Source organism: Sphaerodactylus townsendi, linkage group LG06 (genome assembly GCF_021028975.2).
Source record: "Sphaerodactylus townsendi isolate TG3544 linkage group LG06, MPM_Stown_v2.3, whole genome shotgun sequence".
Lineage (NCBI taxonomy): Eukaryota > Metazoa > Chordata > Lepidosauria > Squamata > Sphaerodactylidae > Sphaerodactylus > Sphaerodactylus townsendi.
In genome coordinates this window covers 31,718,683-31,739,120 of record NC_059430.1, presented here as the reverse complement: position 1 = coordinate 31,739,120, position 20,438 = coordinate 31,718,683, and the positions used below count along the sequence as shown (strand labels likewise).

Sequence of the window (20,438 nt, the reverse complement as noted above, 5' to 3'; positions counted from 1 at the left end):
ATACCCCATATTTCTGTCCTACAACAGTGTGATTAAAAAGGTTTCTTTGAATTATTAACATTGCTGAGGGTAAGCCAAGCTATCCTTCAGGGCAATCCCATAGGCATTCATTTCTATTTTGCTTATGGTAAACAGAAGTCAACTTTATTATGCCATTTAAAGAAATGGCATGTAAGGATACGAACACTTTTTATCCCTGCCTTCCATGTAAGGGCTACTGCCCACATCAGGTTTCTCGTGGCATATTTATGCTACCTACTAACACCAGGGCACAAATAATTCCTTCTCCACAGGGAACCCCTAGAACTACAATGCCATAAAGGCAGTGCGATTGAGAGGACTCACTGACATGCAGTACTGAGAATTCAGTAAGTGGAGCTCTCAGTGGGTTTGTTCCTTGAAAAAAACAGGCATGTGAGAACCCAATTCCAGTTAGAATCACTGCATGAAAGGAAGGCTGGTTTAAGCCTAAACTCTATGTCATTTTCCCAATCCGAAATGGCCCTGGGGAGCAGCTATGTGTACCACTGGGGAAATACTGAAGTTTGGCTTCAGATTTTTCAAGGTAACATTAACATGAAGAACTCCATTCACAGAACTCCCAGTATAACATGTATTTAAACCACTGCTAACAGAAATATCAGACTCCTGTAGTGTTTTAATTGTGGAACAACCAAAAACATTCAGCTTATGCTAAGAGTGTTAAATTCCCAGTGCTACCTAAAGGCATTCCTGTTTATCAGTGGTGTATGTACCCAGGGATGAGGGGTACCCTCTGCTCCCAGGTGCCACTAACCTGGTCATGTGGGGGGGGCTCAAAATCAGCCCCCCATGTGACCAGGAAGAAGATGGCAAGACAGCAGGAAGTCCTGCTGCCTCGTCGTCTTCCAGCGCCCTTGCCCCCACCCATATCATCATTGATCTGGGCAGGGTTGAGGGCACCCCCTGCTGCCCCCCTTGCTCCTGGCTCCCAGGGAGCCGGCAGCCAGCAGCCCCTGCCGCCCTCCCCTCTGGGGAAGCATGTGGTGGCATGGCCATGCCCTCCCCATGCCCTGCCCTTCGGACTCAGTGCTATAAAAGCAAGTGCCAGAGGCCGATAGACAGCAGTCTTTTCTGCCTCCCCGGAGCAAAGGGAGGCCGCCCGGAGAGGCTGGGGAGGGGCTCGGGGAGGCACGGTCACACCCCCACGGTGATATGGGGTGTGACCACACCCCCTAAGCCCCCCCATAGTCTGTCTCTTCTGCCTCCCCAGAGGGGAGGGCAGAAGAAACTGCGGGCTCCGGGAGCAAAGGGGAGCAGCGGTGGGGGGGTGGAGCCCCGCTGCCCAGGGGGGGGCACCATTTCCCCTCAGTACGCCTCTGCTGTTTATACCAAGCTTTCTTTGGATTACATCGTGTTTGGGATTACTCCCAAATAATAGAGTTTACTCGCAGTATATCTACACATTTATTTATAGTCTACTTTTCTCATTTGGACACAAGTGGATTACACAGAGTCAATACAAGCAAAGGGTGGCATGTTCAATAAACAAGACAATAGTATTAGGGTTGTAGACCAAACCAAAAGTCTAAAAACAGAACTGAAGCAAAGCATGTATTAACACAACCCATTATGTTGATTCAAGGTTCAATAGTAGGATCCTGTAAGCTTTACATAATAGTGTAGGCATGTGACTGTCTGCATAGGAAACAGGAGTTTAATAAGTTCAGGTCTTTCTAAAATAGAGTGTGTTTGCATTCAGAGTGAGGCATAAAGGTGTTAGAACAGGGAAGTCACCTATTGGTTGTGATAACCCTGCACTCTGATTTGGTAAGCAACTTGATGTCACACAGAGGGAGGAGGATATCTCCCTGTGAAGAACTATCTGAGGGCCTTTTGGATTTTTAGAACTCCTGGAGTTAAGAGCTACTAGCTTTAACTGTACATTAAAACATATTATATTTGAGGAGAATAGTTGCAATCAGTGGTGTGAATCTTGCTTGCTCTACTGTGTGACTGCTGGTGTGCTGTAGTTAAACACAAGTCAATACTCAGACTGAGTGAACTTGTAGAGGATTATTGAGGGCCCAGGCATTTATATAACAAATGATGGATAGATCTTCCGGGAAGAGGAAAGAAGAGTCTCTAGGACCATTAGTTTAGTTTTGGGGGTTTTGCTTTATTTTCCTCCAGAGAGAGTTATTTATGATTTATTTTAGGGGTTTCTTACAGGGTGAGGCTTGTGAGGGCACTGGCTATATGCACACGCATGTGTTGGACCTTGAGGGTAATATCTATTACCTGGTACCATCTGAAATATAAGTATACCAAGTGATGAACATCAAAGTAATAACCGAATAACATCTAAGCTTTCTGAGAACTGAAACTGAACAAACTTATTAAGCCTGTGCCTGAAAACCAAATACTGAATCTCTGTGCCAAAGCTCTTGTGTACCTAGATTTCTTCTGCCTAATCCATTTTTTTCCTCCAAGTTATTTACCTCCCTTTCCCCATCTCCTCTCTGCTAATAAACCTTTTATTCTAAGTTTTAAATCTGCCTCAGGATTACTTTGGGTGCTTTATGAAGGGGTTCGTCTAGAAAGGATATAATAATAATGGACATCTTTCACCTTCTGGGTCAGTTACAGGGCTGAGGGAAAAAGCGGGAAAAATCTGATAGGACAGGTCAGTGAGTGGTTTCTGTGTCTGAAAGAGGTAGGAAGGTGAAGGGGTCCTTTGCAGGACCACAGTCCCTAATAAAGTTTCTGAGCAATTTGGTGAATTATTTAGTACAGAACAACTCAGTTGTCAGTGTAGAAAAATCATCAAGAACAAATCAGTTTTGCATATGTGATGGACTGCAAGGAAATATAATTTTTAAATGTGCAGTTTTGACTAAAACAACTTACTGTTTACAGTCAGAGTGAGTTAGAAAGGCCTAGGAACAGGGAAGCCACCTGATTGCCTGTGGCCTCCTGCTCTCTAACTAGCCAAGTAACTGTATGATGCAGAATGGGGGGGGGGGAGGTGAACTTCCTGTCAGAAGAATCTGTAAGGCTTTTTGGTCTTGAGCATTGCTGCTGTTAAGTGCTGTCTGCTTTAACTGTGTGTGAAAAACTGAACATTTCTGGGGGAAGTGTGGGACTGCTACTGTTATCAGCCTGAGTGCTGACTGGAAGCAAATATATACACAGACAAAGTATACTGGTGGAAGGGTTTACTGAAAGAGCAAGCTGCAAGGCCATAACAAATATCACAGTTTCCATTCACCAATAAAACCTTCTTTACAAGATGAGATTTATATTTATTTATTTATTTTATTGAATGATTGATTTATACCCCGCCCATCCCTGAAGGGATCAGGGTGGCAATACAACAGATAAAACAGAATGCAGTTAAAATAGCAATAAATATTTAAAATGCAACAATACAACAAATTCAGCAGTATCATTCATGATGGCGAGTTAACACCTACTATCCACCAGGAGGTCAATAATAATAGATGCTAGCCCAGCCAGCCCCTAGAAAATGCTCGGTGGAAGAGCTCCATCTTGCAGGCCCTGTGGAAGGAACTCAGATGTTGCTCGGGAGCCCATTCCGCTAGGTGTTAAAACATTAAACCTAAAGTTCCTTCAGAACAGCAGTTAGAGATGGAATAACACAGCTTTTTTTCTTACAGTGAATCTGGACCCAAGGAAGAAGCAGTTGTGTGCCAACTATACACCAATCTTCCCAAACATATATAGTAACCGGACTATGGAGCCCAATCTGTTCAAACCTTTATAATCCCAAACCAATGCATTCAATTACATTTGGAATTAAGCCATGAACCAAAGTAGCTCTGGCAACACACGCTTTATATGATCACTGCGATGTCCTTGGCTGATTTTGCACAAATGAAATGTCTTGAGGATGGAAATAGAAGCATTTTGGGGAGGAATTCTGCACAGCTCTTTATTCAGAGTATTTTGAGAATGTTTTATTTCAGCTCAAAGCTTTTATTTAGGATCTGCTAAACCAGTGATCTTTCCACCCCCCCAACCGTTTTCAAAACGTTTGCTGCTTGCTGTGTGGAGATCAAGAAAAGTTTTATTTCTCCTGCCCAATTTTGAAGCTCTCATGTTTGTTTCTCTGCTGCCCACCATTTTCTGCTGCTTCAGTAATTCTACATGCGCTCCACCATTTGCTGAAGTGTCCTACAGACATTTTCTCATCTAGCATTGCGGCTGCAGGCCATTTCTGTCATTGCTGTGCACTAATAAACTCAGTATCTCCTGCTAATTATGTGAAAGTGTCATTTTCCTTTTAAATTTTTTTTCAGTGAAGTATGGTCAAAGCTACGTAGACATGATGTTCGAATCGGCAAGGGTTCAGATATCAAGTCTCTGTAAATTCAAAGATATAACAGTGTTGCTTTTTTTTAAAAGAGCCGCTGTCATCAAAAATACTTAATTTTTCCATTCTATGCAGACAAACCCCCCCCCCCCAAAATGATTCTTTTCGAAACATTTGCAAAACGTTTTAAATGTTCTTTGAGGGAAAAACCGCTGTTAACACTCTTGCTGCAGCATTTAGAACTGAGACTGCAGCACTGGGAAAACAGCCAAAGAAACTGCACAATGTGTTATCTTCCAGCTAGCCTAAAAGGCAAGCAGGCATGGTAATTTAGAACCTTGTCCCATTGCCCTGATTCCTCTCCCTTGCCTCTTCCTAACTGTTCTGCTTGCTAGCAGCAAAACGATAGCAAACATGCAACATTCTATCAGTCTGATTTACTCCTGACATCCATCTCATCATCTTCTTTACCATTTGGATTTACCATCTCATTTTGCAGAGCTAAGCAAAAGATGGGGCTGAATAACAGCCAGTACTATTTTTCAGCATGATCCTGTCATGGATTTATTGCAGCACCATTAATTGTTCTCCTTTATCTCATGAAGGTGAGTAAATTTAAGAGGGCAGCTGGGGGAGAAGAGTGTATATTAAATATTATAATCAATGTGCTAAAACATAATAGACATAAAAGTAAACTGCACAACTGGTGATTTGCTCAGTTTCAAATTACGTTTAGGGCTCTCAGCTGTGTCCAGCATTTGACTTTGTGTTCATACAGAATACCATTCACTTTGACAGGATGGTAGCAATCTGCTAGCTGCTCCTATTCATAGTTTGCAGTGAAAAGGTGGCTGAGCCAAAATCAGACACAGTTTGTTTTTTCTTGGCTTATGTTAAAAACAAACTCCTCCCTTTCTGTGGATTTCTAGCACCCTTCTAAAAAGTTAATATTATCCATTGACATTGTTCTTTACTATGCCAACATGGCGTAGTGGTTAAGAGCAGGTAGACTCTAACCTGGAGAACTGTTTGAGCCCCCACTGCTTCGTATGAGGGGTAGACTCTTATTTGGATTTGTTTCTCCACTCCTCCACATGAAGCCTGCTGGGTGACCTTGGGCTAGTCACAGTTCATTCAGAACTCTCTTTGCCTCACCTACCTCACAAGGGTTTTGTTGTGGGGAGTGGAAGGGAAGGCGATTGTAAGCCTCCTTGAGACTCCTTACAAGAGAGAAAGGCGGGGTATAAATTGAAACTCCTCCTCCTCTTCTTATTTCCATGAACTGAAATAATTAGCTCTATGAAATAATTAGCTCTCTGCAATAGTTTCTTAATGATACATACTGAAGCATATTGTTAGGGTTGCTAACCTCCAGATGGTGGCTGGAGATGTCTTGGGATTACAAGTGATCTCCACACAACAGAGATATGCTTACCTATAGAAAATGGCTGCTTTGGAAGGTGGACTCTATGGCATTATATCCCATTGAAGTTCCTCCTCCCCAAACCCAGCCCTCCTCAGGCTCCACCCCCAAAATCTCTAGGTATTTCCTGGCAACCCTACACATTGGCCCCTTCCGCACACGCAAAATAATGCGTTTTCAAACCACTTTCACAACTGTTTGCAAGTGGATTTTGCCATTCCGCACAACTTCAAAGAGCACTGAAAGCAGTTTGAAAGTGTATTATTCTACATGTGCGGAATGAGCCATTGTTCCAGAACTCCCATACCATCAACCCAAGGCAGGTATCTATACCAATAATTTCCAGTCTTGGCCATCATATCAGAAGTGTGTAAGTGATCCTAAGTGAAAGGTTCCTAAGCTTTTAGCTCAGGAAATTGTAAACTGTTTAATTGCAGAGAGCAACCTTTAGATTTTACAGAAGTTCTGTGCCAAAGAGAAGCGAAGACGCTTCAGCCTTTGTAATAGTAATCGAAGGCATGGTTACATCAAGAATCATCAGTGTTTGGAAGTAAATAATTATCACACCACCCTGTGGAACAGAAAGAAAGGCCTGTGCAGTGCCGGCAGGAAAAAAAATCATATTAATTTTCAAGATGACAGAACTTACAGAAAAACAAGCCACAGGCAAAAGAAGCAGTTTATTGCAAAGCTATTAAAAATGGATGTTGGACACATGCTCCACAATCAGTCTAATTTCTGTATGTTGTTTGTTACATGGAAACTTATCCATGTAATTTCTATGTGGAATCAATAATGAATATAACTGAGTGATCTATTATTCATATGACACTGTAATTTAAACTAATCCCTGCTTTTCCATGGTATGATTATACTGTACAGTGATCATGTAATCTTGACACAGGCAGTTATTCTTGCATTACGATGATAAACAAAGCTTGATAAATGAAGTTATGCTGTGATGTAAAAACAAAGCAACTAAAATAATTCTTTAGAAGCTGAAGAGTTGCTTTTTATAGCTCACTTTTCTCAATTTTTAAGGAGTCTCAAAGCAATTTACAATCACACAATAGAAACCTTGTGAGGGAGGTGGGGTTGAGAGAATCCTAGCAAATCTGCATGTGACCTTTTAACTTCTGAACTGGGTTCCTTCTTGTCCACTGAACATTTTCCCTCCAAAATTTTCATCCAAGGATCAAAGGGGAAGTGCTGCGCTCATGAAAGATGTTCCAAAATGCTAAGTGACATGTTAGCATCTTTCTTACCTTAATGACTGAATCCCAAGTCCTGAAAACTGTATAAAACTGGGGAGGAATTCAAAAGAACTGAGATGAGCAAATGTGATGAGCATAAAACAATGTGCTGACATAATCTCTTTTTTTATTTCACAAAAAGTCTCTGATTTCCCAGTATCTCTTATGTTCCATGATTTGCCCATCAGTGACAATTTGTCATCAAAAAAATGTTTGCCATTAGGATCCATACAAGTCATGTTTTAAAAAAACTTGATATCCCTCGGTGCTGAAAAAAACAGTCTAATTTGTAGCTTAAAGGCAAACAACCTAGATTCGAGAGACATTTGGCCAAATTCAGAACAAAAGACAACACCAGCAATGCACCACTTGACAGCCTCCATAAAAACTAGAGCAGAGGATGATGTATAGTCTCATTAGCATCAGTCTTCCAAATAGCAGCACCAAAAAGAATAATGTTTAGATTAAAAACTTGAATAGCTCCAGGGATATATTTTTCACTTTTGGTATAAAAATAATTAACATCAGGTTTGATTTTATTAGACACAGCCTTTTGGCAGAAGTTCCATTACAGATTAGAAGAAAAGAAAATACCAAGATAAATAAACTCCTTAACTTGATCAACATCAATACCATCCAGCACCCAACAGAAAGAGGGCCATTTTCTCTTCTTAGAGAAAATCATAGTTCTTTATTTATGGTGATCTATTGAAAGACCTTCACTAAAATGATACTCAGAAAAGATTTATAATGATCTTTGCAATCCAGCTCTGTAAAAGACAAAAGAACACCATCATCAGCATGAAGCAAGATTAGAATACTATGGGTTGCTAGCTTTGGTGGGTGAAAAACCTCTTGAAATTTTGCTGCTAAATCATTCAAATATAGGTTAAACAATAAAGGAGCCAGATGGGAACCTTGTCTAACCCCCCTGACCAAGTCAAAAGGCTTGGTCAATTTTCTTGGTCACCACAATGAACCTGAGCTGTAAGATTCATATGAAATTGCTGTATGAACCATAACAATATTGTTGTCAGATTACTTTAAATCAGTTAAGCCCTATTATTTTGCTTGAACATGCCTCTTGATTAGAGTTTGTGATTTGATCAAAGTGATGCTAATGTTCCTTTAAATGCTGTGAATGGTCTCTTGAAAGGGCAATTCACCTGCAAAAGTGGTGGCTAAGGTAAAGATTTGTCAAATTGTATATGAGAAACATTAGTCTGGCAGTTTTTAATAGGAGACCTGAAAGAAACCATAAGATTCCAGTGCACACTTATCCAAAGATGCTCTGAATTGAGTAGCACCATCCCTGGAACTTCTTTCTGTTTAGGACAGAGGGAAAAACACAACAATGCAAAAACACAGTACTTTTTCCAAAGTGACCCAATATTCTGGGGAATTACTAGTTCCTGGATGTTGGATGAATTGGATTCTCTCTCTCTCTTAGACATTTGGTTCTTCTAGCCCAGGGGAACTTCTCAGATGTTCAGGGTCCATTTCATCAAAGCCACCAGCATGGCCAATTGGCCATGCTGACAGAGGCTGATGGGAATTGTAGTTCCTGAACATCTGGAGAGCCGCAGGTTCCCTACCCCTGTTCTAGCCCACTACTGTCCTTACCAGAAAGTCCCAGGCCAGCCTGATTTCATTAAGTCTCAAAAGCTAAGAAGGGTTGGCCCTGCTTAGTATTGGATGGGAGACCACCAGAGGAAATCCAGGGTCACTATGCAAAGGCAGCAGAGGCGTAGCTCCAAGGGAACAGGGGGGCGATGCACTGGGCGCGCGCCCCTGTGAGGGCATGGCGGGCGCATTCCAGGGTGGGATGGGGCATTCCGGGCAGGAAGGGGGCAGAGGACACACTGGTGCACTGGGCACTTCCCCCCCTTACTCTGAGAGGCAGGTAATAGCAAACACTTATATATGCCTTTTGTCTTGAAAACCCTACAGAATCACTATAAATTGGCTGCAGTGTGACAGCACTTTCCATCACCACCCCACTATAGTCTACTGACTCATGGTAGATGTCTAAGTTCTCTAGCAGGGATCTTTCCCAACACTACCACCTGAGAATAATAGGAAGATGCCAATGATTCCACAAAGGGATATTCTACATGGAAAGGTCAGGTATGAGTTCAAAATCTTGAAACCAACAAGATTTTCAGTGTATGAGTTTTGAAGACTCAAATAGCCTTTTGTTACATACTTTTGACGGTCAGAGAGCTTTGATTAATAAAAGCTCATACTTGTTGGTCTCTATGGTGCTACTGAACCTGTATGTAGCTATTCTACTGCACAGCTATGACACAGCTACACTTTGAAACTACCTCTGCATGGAAAGAGGGCTGTTTCCAGGCTATTGTATCAACCCAGCCAAGAAAATTTTTGCCTCCCAATGTTCTCCGTGTTGCTCCTAAACAGAACCAGATGGTGTTATGAAAAATAATCTTGGGAATATAAAGCAAGTCAGGGCCTTCCCCAACTTGCTGATGTGAGAATGTGTGAGAGTAGGTTGTCCAAGACCATCCTGTGAGTTCATAAGGAATGAGAGAGTGTATAGGATCTTTCCATATCATGAACAGTCACTCTAAAAATTAGCTTTATAGATCCCTGGGTCCCACTACTTTAGAGAACAGTTAAAAGTGTCCTCACAAGTACATAACTTTTTTTTCCAGATTGATTTTGGACTGCAGCCAGTCAGCTAGCTGGGAAATACTAGGAGCCTCACAAGATCAGTCATCCAAAATTAACAGCCTTGGATTTGCTTGCACATTCAAGAAATGAACCTTGAGAAGTTGAGAATCAGCAACTTTGAGTCCCTCTTGTCTCACTGCAGGATGAATGATCACATGAAATCAGAGCAAGGCTGGTATCCCAGATGGAAAGAGTTCACAGTTCCATAGGGAAACACAGTGAAGTTTGTTAAGTCAGCCGTGGGGAATGACTTTGGAGACCAACAGGATTTTCAGGGTGTGCACTTTCAAAAGTCAAGCTCCCTTCATCTTGAAACATCATACTCCAAAAACCCAAAACCTGTTCTACTGCAGACCAATATGGCTACCCCCTGAAACTATTCATACTTCCCACTGCAAAAATGTCAGAATTTCAAGATTCCAGTGTAAGAAGCAATGCGGCATTAATTAATCATTTCAGCCATTAACAAGAATCAGATTCCACCAGTACCAGCAAATTGACAATGACGTTATGTTTCCTGGGGACAGCTGGCATTTCGCCTGTTTCTGAATCTCACTGCTAATGCAGAGGAAAGACCAAACAATGGATTCAGTCAACCAGGGAGAAACGCTGTAACAGCATCTCATCCTGGATCTGACCACTGGCGCTGAAAACTGACCCCCTAATAAGCCGACATTTGGAATTTTCAAAGGGAAAAACAATGCTTCAGAATCTGTATTCACAAAAGGGCCCTTCTTAACTTAATTAACCTACTGCCTTGCATTTAGATGTCTCTCTCTCTCTGTGTGCGCTAAACAGTAGGTAATCCTTTGTTGTAAGTTTCACAAGGCCTAAAGCAGTTACATATGGCACAATCGGATGCAGTAAATAGCAAGAGCTCTGAGCTACTTTTTGTCCTGCAAAATATCTTCCTTATGCTACAATCAATTATACACAATTAGTCTACAGAAGCTTTTAATTTATACAGACTCAAAAGTACTATAGGATATTCTGTCTCCCTTCAACGTGTAGGCTGTGTTGTTCTGGAATGCAGAAGGTGGCAATGGCAAAACACCTCAGACTGTCTCTTGCCTAAATCCTACTGGGTTGCCTAAAGTTGGCTGTGACTTGATGACACTACGCACACATTAGGCATTATGAGAGCTGTCTGGGGAAAGCCACATATAATTTGAGACATAAAGAAATGGAAATGCACCATGTTCCATAAATGGCTTTCCTTAGACAGCACAGAAAGAGGGCCTATGTAGGGTAGTGATTAGATGTTGGCCTAGGACTGGCAAAATCCACACTGAGAAATCATGGGCTGGTCATCTGATCTCATAGGCATTTATAAGGATAAAGAGGGACAGCATGAACACTGCCCTGAGCTCTTTCAATAAAACCCCAAGAGATGTCATTAATAAATTAGATTTTTTTACCTCCTAACCCAGCCAGTACTCTTACAAACAACTTTCACAAAACAATGCCTAAAGTCAGTAACACAATTTAAAAATTGATTCAGATGTATTTTAAAAAACCATAAATTTCAGAATAAAATCAAATATATTACAATTGTAGGTATGAACGGATTGCTTCAACTTCCGCATTTAGGTACAATTTGAATCTTCAAGGGAGTAAAATATTGGGTTGGATCCAGATAGCTTTTCCACGCAATCTTGCCCAGTTCTACTCCTTACTATAGTCCCTGTCTCCTGTGGCTTTTGTGTATGCAGATCCCATGATCCCTAGCATAGACTTTTTATGTAATCAAAAGGGGAACCCTCCTTCCTTTTCCATCAGTAGAAAGGCTGGCTGGATCCAACCCATTGCTCTGTTCCGAAAACAGCATCTCATATGCCTTGCTGGAGGGCACTGAAATCTGTGAAACTGACGAAATCCTATGGAAGGAAATGCTTTGGCTTTTTGTCAGTTTCATTAACTAAACTGAGGCTGCTGCTTTAATCAATTAGGCAGAGATGCCATTGACTTCATGAATTAGACAGGTAACTTATTAGCTCATGGCTTCCATGGAAGTGTAACCTCTTTCATGAATGAAACAACATTTTGCCAATGATGTAAACATAAAGCAGTTTTTAACACACACAGTACTATGGAGTAAAACTAAAGAGCTCAATAACATGGACAGAAGAGAAGCTTACTGATGTCCTCTGCCCCTCACGTGCATGTGCTCAGTAAATAGTAGTGCCACCACTGGCTTGCTTTTTTGCTACCTGTTTTCACCTAAACATTACGAAGATCTTCCTGACACAGCAGTCCTTCCTCGGAAGGTTGTGGGTTCTCCTTTGGTGGGTTTTAAGCAGAGACCACCTGACAACAATGCTGATTCTGTGAAACTCCAGCAGATCATGAGAAAGGGCAGGAAGGGAGGAGCCAATGTTCAGATCTTGTGGCTCTTTCTTACATGCCCAAGGTAATGCCAATCGCCACTTTGGATCAGGAAGGAATTTTCCATCAGGCTAGATTGGCCAGGGATTGTGGAGACTTTTTTTTGCCTTCCTTTGGACAAGACTGGGGTCACTTGGGGAGTGGGAGGGTGATCGTTGTGAATTTCTGGTGTTGTGCAGGGGGTTGAATTAGATGACCCTTGAGGTCCCTTCCAGCTCTATGTTTCTACATCCAGTGGTTCTCAACCTTCCTAATGTCGCGACTCTTTAATACATCCTCATGTTGTGGTGACCCCCAACCCTAACATTTATCCATTTTAGATGGAGAACGCTGATGCAGAGAGTCTTAGGCAAGCCCTGTGAGAGGGTCCTTTGACCCCCAAAGGGGTCCCGACCCACAGGTTGAGAACCACTGCTTCAGACCAATCGAATTTTTTTGGTAGATGCCAAAGTTGCAGTAGGTTGACTCATAGGGATCATCACAAACTTTTATGAACATCACTTACAAATCAACTCTGCAGTGAAATAATAGATATAGTGTATCCAGACTGTGATTTTTTTTGCATGAAACCAACTTTGAACCTTGACTGAAATCTAGGAAATTTGCTTTCTCAGTGACAGTGCAATCCTGCGCAAGTCTAGTCAGAAGTAAGTGCCATGATGCGCAATGCCACTTAGTGTCAGGCAAGCTTGAATAGGATTGCACCCTGAATCTAAAGGGTGCTTTTTCAGTGCTTTTTTATCTGTGCTTTTAAGGACCACTCACACATAATTCACACATAATTCAACACATAGACAGAATATGTATGTATACATACACCTTCTATATGAAGATGCACAAATGCATCTTGCTATTTTGCTAGTGGTGCACATGATGGAAAGCCTGAGTGGGTCCTACCCCATCCCATCACTCCATTGAGCAAAGTTTGAGGACTTTTTCCAGCCTAAGAAAACTTCCTCCAAGCTACTATTATTTATTTGATTTTACCACACCCTTTCCCAACTTAAGTCATGCTCAGGGTGCAAGGCCAATATCATCATTGATAATATTACAAAACAGGATATTGGTAGACATAAGAGCCTGCTGGTTATACAATGAATATGCTCCAGTCCCTCAGCAGAATTCCAGTTGAGAATTTCTAGAACATTGGAGGAGCTGCTAACTAAGTCAAAGAATAAAAATCAGTTTTAGGACACACTTATTACTATATTCAAAACATACCTGTAATGGGTGAAGGGTTGCCAACAGGCCTAGAGAAAAATATCCTGTCATTATAATAGATCCTTCATGTGCGGAAATGGGAAGTTGAAGCTTTCATGGTACCATCTACTATGGTAAATAACATCTCATCAAGACTGGATTAATTTATTGTCGGCTTTTCACGCCAGAATAGTTGTGGCTGTTAGCGGTCATAATTGCAGCATTTTCCTAATGCTATTTCAGATTTGTATTGGCATCTTCAGAGGATCATCCTCTGAAGATGCCAGCCACAGATGCAGGCGAAACGTCAGGAGAGAATGCTGCTAGAACACGGCCATACAGCCTGGAAACCACACAGCACCCCTGGATTAATTTGTTAGGATTTTTTCTCAAGCCCTGTTAGTAACCCGAACTGGGTTCTATGGACATAACAGGTTGCATTTTATGAAGAACAGAACCTTGTCTAATAGTGAAATTATATTTTACACTGCAAAAACTGGTACAGTCACTGATCCTTCTGTAAACCCTTTTGCCTCAGGTTGGCAGCAGAAAAGGGCAGATGGCACCCTTCTGGTGATCACAATTGACCAAATGGTTGATTTCTGTACTGTAATGTCATCAGCCAAGTCTCTCTTCTTTGTCACTTTGTGTATTTAGTACAAAGATGCTTCACAGGACACAGAATCTTCACTGAAGACCCCGTGACGCTACAGCAGCAGTGGCTCCCTCCAGAACCAGCAGTGGCTCCCTCCAGAACCAGGCTAGAAGAGCAGTCCACAGCATGATTAGATCTCAATCCAACATTCCAGTATGACCAGTAAAAAGATCTTGTGTGGTGGGATCCTAGAGACTTTGGTGATGGATGGGCAATAAGTGTACAGCAAATGAATGAATGAATGAATGAATGAATGAATGAATGAATGAATGAATGAATGAATGAATGAATGAATGAATGAATGAATGAATGAATGAATGAATGAATGAATGAATGTTTCTGCCTGTCAGTACTAAGGCCCCTTCCTCACATGCAGAATAATGCACTTTCAATCCACTTTCACAATTGTTTGCAAGTGGATTTTGCTATTCCACACAGCTGCAAAGTGCACTGAAAGTGGATTGAAAGTGCATTATTTTAGTTATGTGGAATGGGCCTTAGATAGGTAACTGGTATGTATGACTTATGAGGTGGTTCCTTGTCTCCTCAAAAAATGAGGTTGCAGTCATATCACAGTCAGTGGCATAGTGAGGGGGACACAAGAGGCTACAGCCCCAGGTGCCACTTTCTACAGTCACATGGGGGTGCACTGCTGGGTTGTACCCCCTTGCAACTGCGTGCCCCACCCTCAAACTTCATGTGGAGTTAAAGGCAAGGATGCAGTTGAACTACGGTGGAGTTGGGGGAGGGGGTGGAGTCAACCGTATAAAGGTAGAGCGGTCAGGCCAGTGGCTCAGTTTGATCCTAGCCTCAGCTTGGCTCAAGCTTTAAACCAATGGAATTTTTCAATAATTTATTTTTTTAATTGCCATAAGGGAACAATGCGAATAAAAATGTTAAAACATTTCAAACATTTCAAGTTAAGAATGTTTTCCCAAACCTTATGAAAAAAATGTGTTACAATGTACTGTTTTTGATGATAGGGCACAGTTATCTGTAAGATATACATGCATGTGACAAAGGCCTTTATGGTGGGACCCCAGTTCACCTGAAGTTGAACTAACTTTTTTTTGTGGTGGTGGTAATGGTGGTATCCCTTTTTCACGCACCCTTTTTTTAACCAACATGTTGTTTTTTTTGTGGCGATGGTGTCCCTTTTTCACTTTCTAAAGACTTTTTCACAGTCTACAGACTGGTATCCCCTTTCTTCTTGGTGCCTTAAGCACGTACTTATTATGCTTAATGGTTAATCCAGGGCTGCACGCAGCTCCCCAGTCCTGGTGTATGTGCCTGTGCAGCAGCATAAATGCCCCTTAGTGCTAGTGAAAAGGGTTTTTACATCAGGGTCACGTCACCTCCTGAGGAGTTTCAGCCCTCCCTCAAGATTGCACTGAGTTACCACCTGGAATGACTATACAGTATAGCTCGACCAGCAGCTGACAAAAATAAACCCTGCAGTTAGTCATTCACACTTTCTCCCCCATGTTATAGAATCTAATTACACAGAGCACTTAGCATTAATTTCTGCCTGCTAAGACACAATGCCTGGGCCTGACTCCCCTCTTCTCTTTACTGATTCTTAGGACACAGGAAGGAGCCCTCAGGCTGGCTCATACAGACCCTCCCCAAGACCAACAGAACTCTCCACAAGCCTCTCTCCATTAAGTACAATTAAAGTAAACAACAACAGAAAAGGCACATTCTTTAGGGAAAAAAAACATATTTTGAAAAGTAAAAAGAAAAGGGAAGTTGAGGGGCTGTTTTAAATTTGAAATTTCCCGAAACCAAATGAAGGCTGCAGGCCTATGAAAATGTACAGTGAATGCAAACCATTAAAAAAAAAAAAACCTTCCAGCGTATCACTAAACTCAGGCACGAAACCAAGGTGAAAAGCCTGATTCATACATTTATCTCAAGTGGCTGCGCCACAAAGATGCATAAACCTTTGTATGCTCTCATTATGCCTACAAAACAATTTCTGATGTAACCTTATGTATGGATGAGTCACTCAATCTATCAACCCCCCCCCCCCCCCGTTCTGAGAGGGAAAGGATAACATGGCTCATCTGCACATATAGAGAGCTGTGGGGTGGAAGATCCCTGGTTCACCTCTGCCACAATGAGGCAAATTACTCTGTCCCATCTTCAGCATGGGAATAGTAATATCAGCCTACCTTAAAAATATTTTGTGTTACTGTGATAATATAGGAGAAGTGCTTGGAACATTAAAGCACTGCATAAACACTAAGTAGCACTATGTGGCTGTCTTTGCTACGTTAGAGTTGTGAGGGGAGTGTGGGAGAATGAATGCTTCTCTTTGGACATAACTTGAGGTGTGAAATGTAATCCCCTGCCTCCCCCAATCAAAACACTAATTATAGGATTTATGATTTCAGCATTTAAACCTTCACTATGAAAAGTCACTTCATTTTTTTTACTTGTACGGATATTATAATAATATTAATTTCTTCCCAATATTTTGGACTATACTTCTATGCAAACAGTTTAGTATTTGGGTGCTGTGTGGTTTCCGGGCTGTATGGCCGTGTTCTAGCAGCATTCTCTCCTGACGTTTCGCCTGCATCTGTGGCTGGCATCTTCAGAGGATCTGATGTTGGGAAAGCAGTGGAGTATACTATAGTTTAGTATTTGTTGGTTAGGATTAAATCCTTCGTTTTGGGTTTGTTTGTTTTGCAACAGTAGCAAAAGCAAATCATGCTTCTGAAACTTCACAAGAAGCCACAAGAGCCCATCTATTGAGGTTTGCAAGATATTCCACTCCAGATGATCTGCTAAGTGGGGAAGAGAAGGACCAGGCCACCATGACGGAGTGATCCTCCAAATGATGAAGTGATAGATTGCAATTTAATCAAACAATCTAAAGTAGCCCCCAGTTCAATTTTTTTAAAGGGACCATGGTAGAATTCCATGCTTTGTGAACTTAACAGCTCAAATAGTAGAGATGACTTTTAGTTATTTAAGGTTTCATGCTATGCCACCAGCAATGGGAAGTGGTTTCTACACATCCTCTGGTTGATGCCATCCATTGTTCTCTTACCATTTTGCTACTCTCCCAATTACACAACACCAATGACCATACTACCTTTATGTGCTCTATTTGAGCGCCCCCCACTCCCACTCCCACGTGCTCTTGTTTCTTTTTATTGTCTGGGCCTTTGGCCCTTCCCATTCCCACATAAATATCAGGAGATTTTAGATTATAGGCTAAAATGTGATTTATTTTCCATCTACTGATATAACTTGGGTTTTTAGTGTTATTATCATCAATTTTACAGCAGAGTTGTGCTATTTTTCTATGCCTTATTTTAAATGATTGTTTGTTGCCTTGAGCCTTGGGATTAGGCAGGATATAAAATGTAATAAAATAAAATAAAAAACCCTGTCCCCTCAACACCTTTGTATTTGCAGAGTTGGTGTGGTTGAAAATCTACTGTGCTGTGTTCTTGTTAATAATGAGCCAATGAGAAAATCTATTAATAGGTTATTGCCTAATAGGTCAAATATGTCCAATCATAAGAATTTTTTTAATGCCTGACATTGATCACTATGTTTCTGAAAGAGTTGCGCTATTTGCCCTGGCAGCTAGAAAGCTCTGATTGCAAATATCACAGTGATGGTTTAATTTTATCTAATCTTAGAATTACTGTTTCCCTTCTTTTTGTCTAGGTAGCCCAAGAGACATTCTTCATTAGAACTGAGTTTTGCTTTTGCTTCACTCCTACTTGATTTAGCAAGATAGAGATGGTCCAATTAAGATTGTGGAAGTCCAATTAATCTCTTCAGGGTGCAAAACTTCTTTTGGCTTTAATAGACAGAATCATAGAGTTGGAAGAGACAACAAAGGCCATCAAGTCCAATATCCTGCCATGCAGGAAGACACAATCAAACCACTCTGGACAGATGGCCACCCACCCTCTGTTTAAAAACCTCCAAAGGAGACTCCACTGCCTACTGAGACAGCACATTCCACAATCAAGCAGCTCTAGTTGTCAGGAAGTTCTTCCTAATGTTTAGGTGAAATCTTTTTTTCCTGTACCTTGAACCCATTACTTCTTGTCCTTGTCTCTAGATAGAGCAGCCTGGAGGAGGAGATTGCTCCCTATAACTGAAAAGCCGCTCAGTACTCACTACATTTTAAGACAGAAATAAAAGTAGAAACGGGGAGAGTTACTGGGATTGCCTCCTTCCCTTTTTTTACCGGAACCGGGCGTTGATGTCTTTTGATATATAGCTTTAAACATGATGTGTATTGATTGTGAAGGCCAATGGCCGATGCAATAAAAATTCTCTCTACTGAGGTTTGCCCCTGCTAGCAAATATAAAATGTTTAGCTATCATGGTTAACCAAGGCCGTTCAGCGTAGCCTATGTGAATTCATAATCCTTTTAAAAAACCACTTGCACGGACGGCACTCATTCTGCTTTGTGGCAATAGATTCTACAAGTTACTTCCACATTCAGTGGACTTCAATGGGTTTAGAAGAGTTTGACTCCACTTACAATTGAACTGTTTTCTACCAGTGTGGGATCTAACACATTTTTAATCTTTCACTTCTGATCCAGTTGATATCCATGGTTCTCCCCCTGTTCACTTTGTTCTTACAACAACCACGACTGGCTAACAGGTATCCATTAACTTTCATGGCTGAATTAGGATCTGAACTCTTGTCTCATAAATCCTCATCTAACACACTAACCACTATACCATGCTACCTTTCGACCCAAGTTACTGGAAACAATTTTGCAGGTGCATGCAAAGGTGAGTCAACTCTTGCATGTGAAAACTCGTGCCACAACATATGTGGTCATCTCCATGGTGTCACAGGACTCATTGTTTTTGCATCAGCAAAATAAAAGTCTTCTGGAATTTGTGCTAATGGTGGAAGATCACAACTCTAGGAATAAATGTTGGTTTTGACTTGTCACAGGCACCCATAAACATGGACATATCAATAAACAAATTCCACCGGAACTGGTGCTACTTACTTCTGAGTAAACAGGTTTAGGATGGAGCTGGAAAGATTCAAGATTTCCAATGAGGTATCTATTTCATCAGGATGGGGTGCAGCCCCCCAACTTCTTCTTCTGCTTTTCTGATCCCTTTCTCTTTCCCCTACACTTCTCTTTCTCAACCTTTTCCTTCCCCCCTTTATTTCCTTTATTCTATGCCTCTGTTCCTTCCGTTCACCATAAAGAGGCCTGCATCACACTTCACAAGGGAGGGCTTTGGAGAACCGAGATGTCACAACATGCCAACTGCTTCAAAGACCGCTAGGCGCCTCCTGATCCTATTCAGTCTGCCGGACTGGTCCGGGTGTCCCTTCTTCACTGGGCTGTCTTCCTTTTTTGTTTTGCGCACACCGATGCCAGATGTCACAGGCTGCAAAGAATGCCCCCCAATAATGGAAGCAATTTCAGGTGCAACAGCTCACACCAGAAATATAAGGTGATAGATATACAAAGACACAAAAGGCCAGCTGCATGCACACAGCGACATTCACACCCATGCCCCCCCCCCCCCATAGGTCTGGCTATATGCCACAAAGCAGAGAATTATGACTCAAGGGGTCCGCTTCAGCTTTGAGATTGTCCGCATCTGCGCTGAAATCTTACCTTCCTGCTGGCCTGTTAGTCCACTGGCCCCTCCGGATCCGTTACCTTCCCTCTAATCTGCACACAAAACCAGCAGCGAGCGTCTCTTTCACATTCCCAGCACACTGGCAGGGCCTGCCGTCACCCTCTCCTCCAGCATCCGGACCACCCGATTGGCTCCAAGCAGGCAGTGTATTAAATCAAGCCCCTCCTTATACATAGATTTCCACGGAAGCCTAATGAATTATGTAGTGAAACAACTCATGGGCAGGCTGTGAGATCACAAAGACTTGCTGGAACAGGCAGAACAAGTCTTTCCCCCTTCCAGACTTGCCTTGAAAGCATCCAGGCACGGATTCTTTTACTGCCGCTTCACAGCAAGGGAACAAGGATTTGGTGTGACGCTCAATTCCTTGACTTGGAACCATCTCCCTTCCAGCTCTTAAGGCAGCAAACCTAAAGAGCCTTCCCTGCAAGTAAGTCCCATTGAATAACATGGGCCTTACTTCCAAGTAGACCTCCTTAGGATTGCTCCTCAAGTCTTACATGGTGGGTAGTTCTCTGAAGGCATTCCTAGAATAATATTTCTATTCATGTCTATATCCATTTGCTGAATTAAGCAAACAAGGAAACAAATATGCTGTAACTGAGTGCAAAACAAAGGTTAACTTGATACAGAATTTCTGTATTTAGCACACAGTTTACATAGGCTTGCCTTATAGTAACAGTGCCCTACTAACAAGAGTTACTCTCTTTACAGCCCATTGACTTCAAGAAACTTAAAAGAGTCTTTAGAATTGATATAATATTTCCCAGGATCTTCTAAGCTATACATTTACTGCCCGCTTGGCTCACCGCTCACACTTGCAAAAGAAAGAGAGAGATTTTAAATTACAACACT

The 20,438-nt window shown here is 41.8% G+C and overlaps 1 protein-coding gene across 3 annotated transcripts in view; it reads right to left on the bottom strand.

The window, feature by feature from the left end:
- The window catches only part of SYN3 (synapsin III), a 238,926-nt gene extending 219,247 nt beyond the window's left edge, over positions 1 to 19,679 (bottom strand). Inside the window, exons 1-2 of one of the 3 annotated variants that reach the window (XM_048500133.1) lie at positions 19,559 to 19,679; positions 7,004 to 7,042 (exon numbers count right to left, since the gene is read on the bottom strand). The gene's annotated coding sequence lies outside the window, so the exon portion shown is untranslated. Of the gene's footprint in view, positions 1 to 7,003; positions 7,043 to 18,931; positions 19,289 to 19,558 lie in introns of those variants that run through there. The other 2 variants (XM_048500132.1, XM_048500134.1) reach the window with 2 other exon arrangements.
- Positions 19,680 to 20,438: the final 759 nt, after the last annotated feature.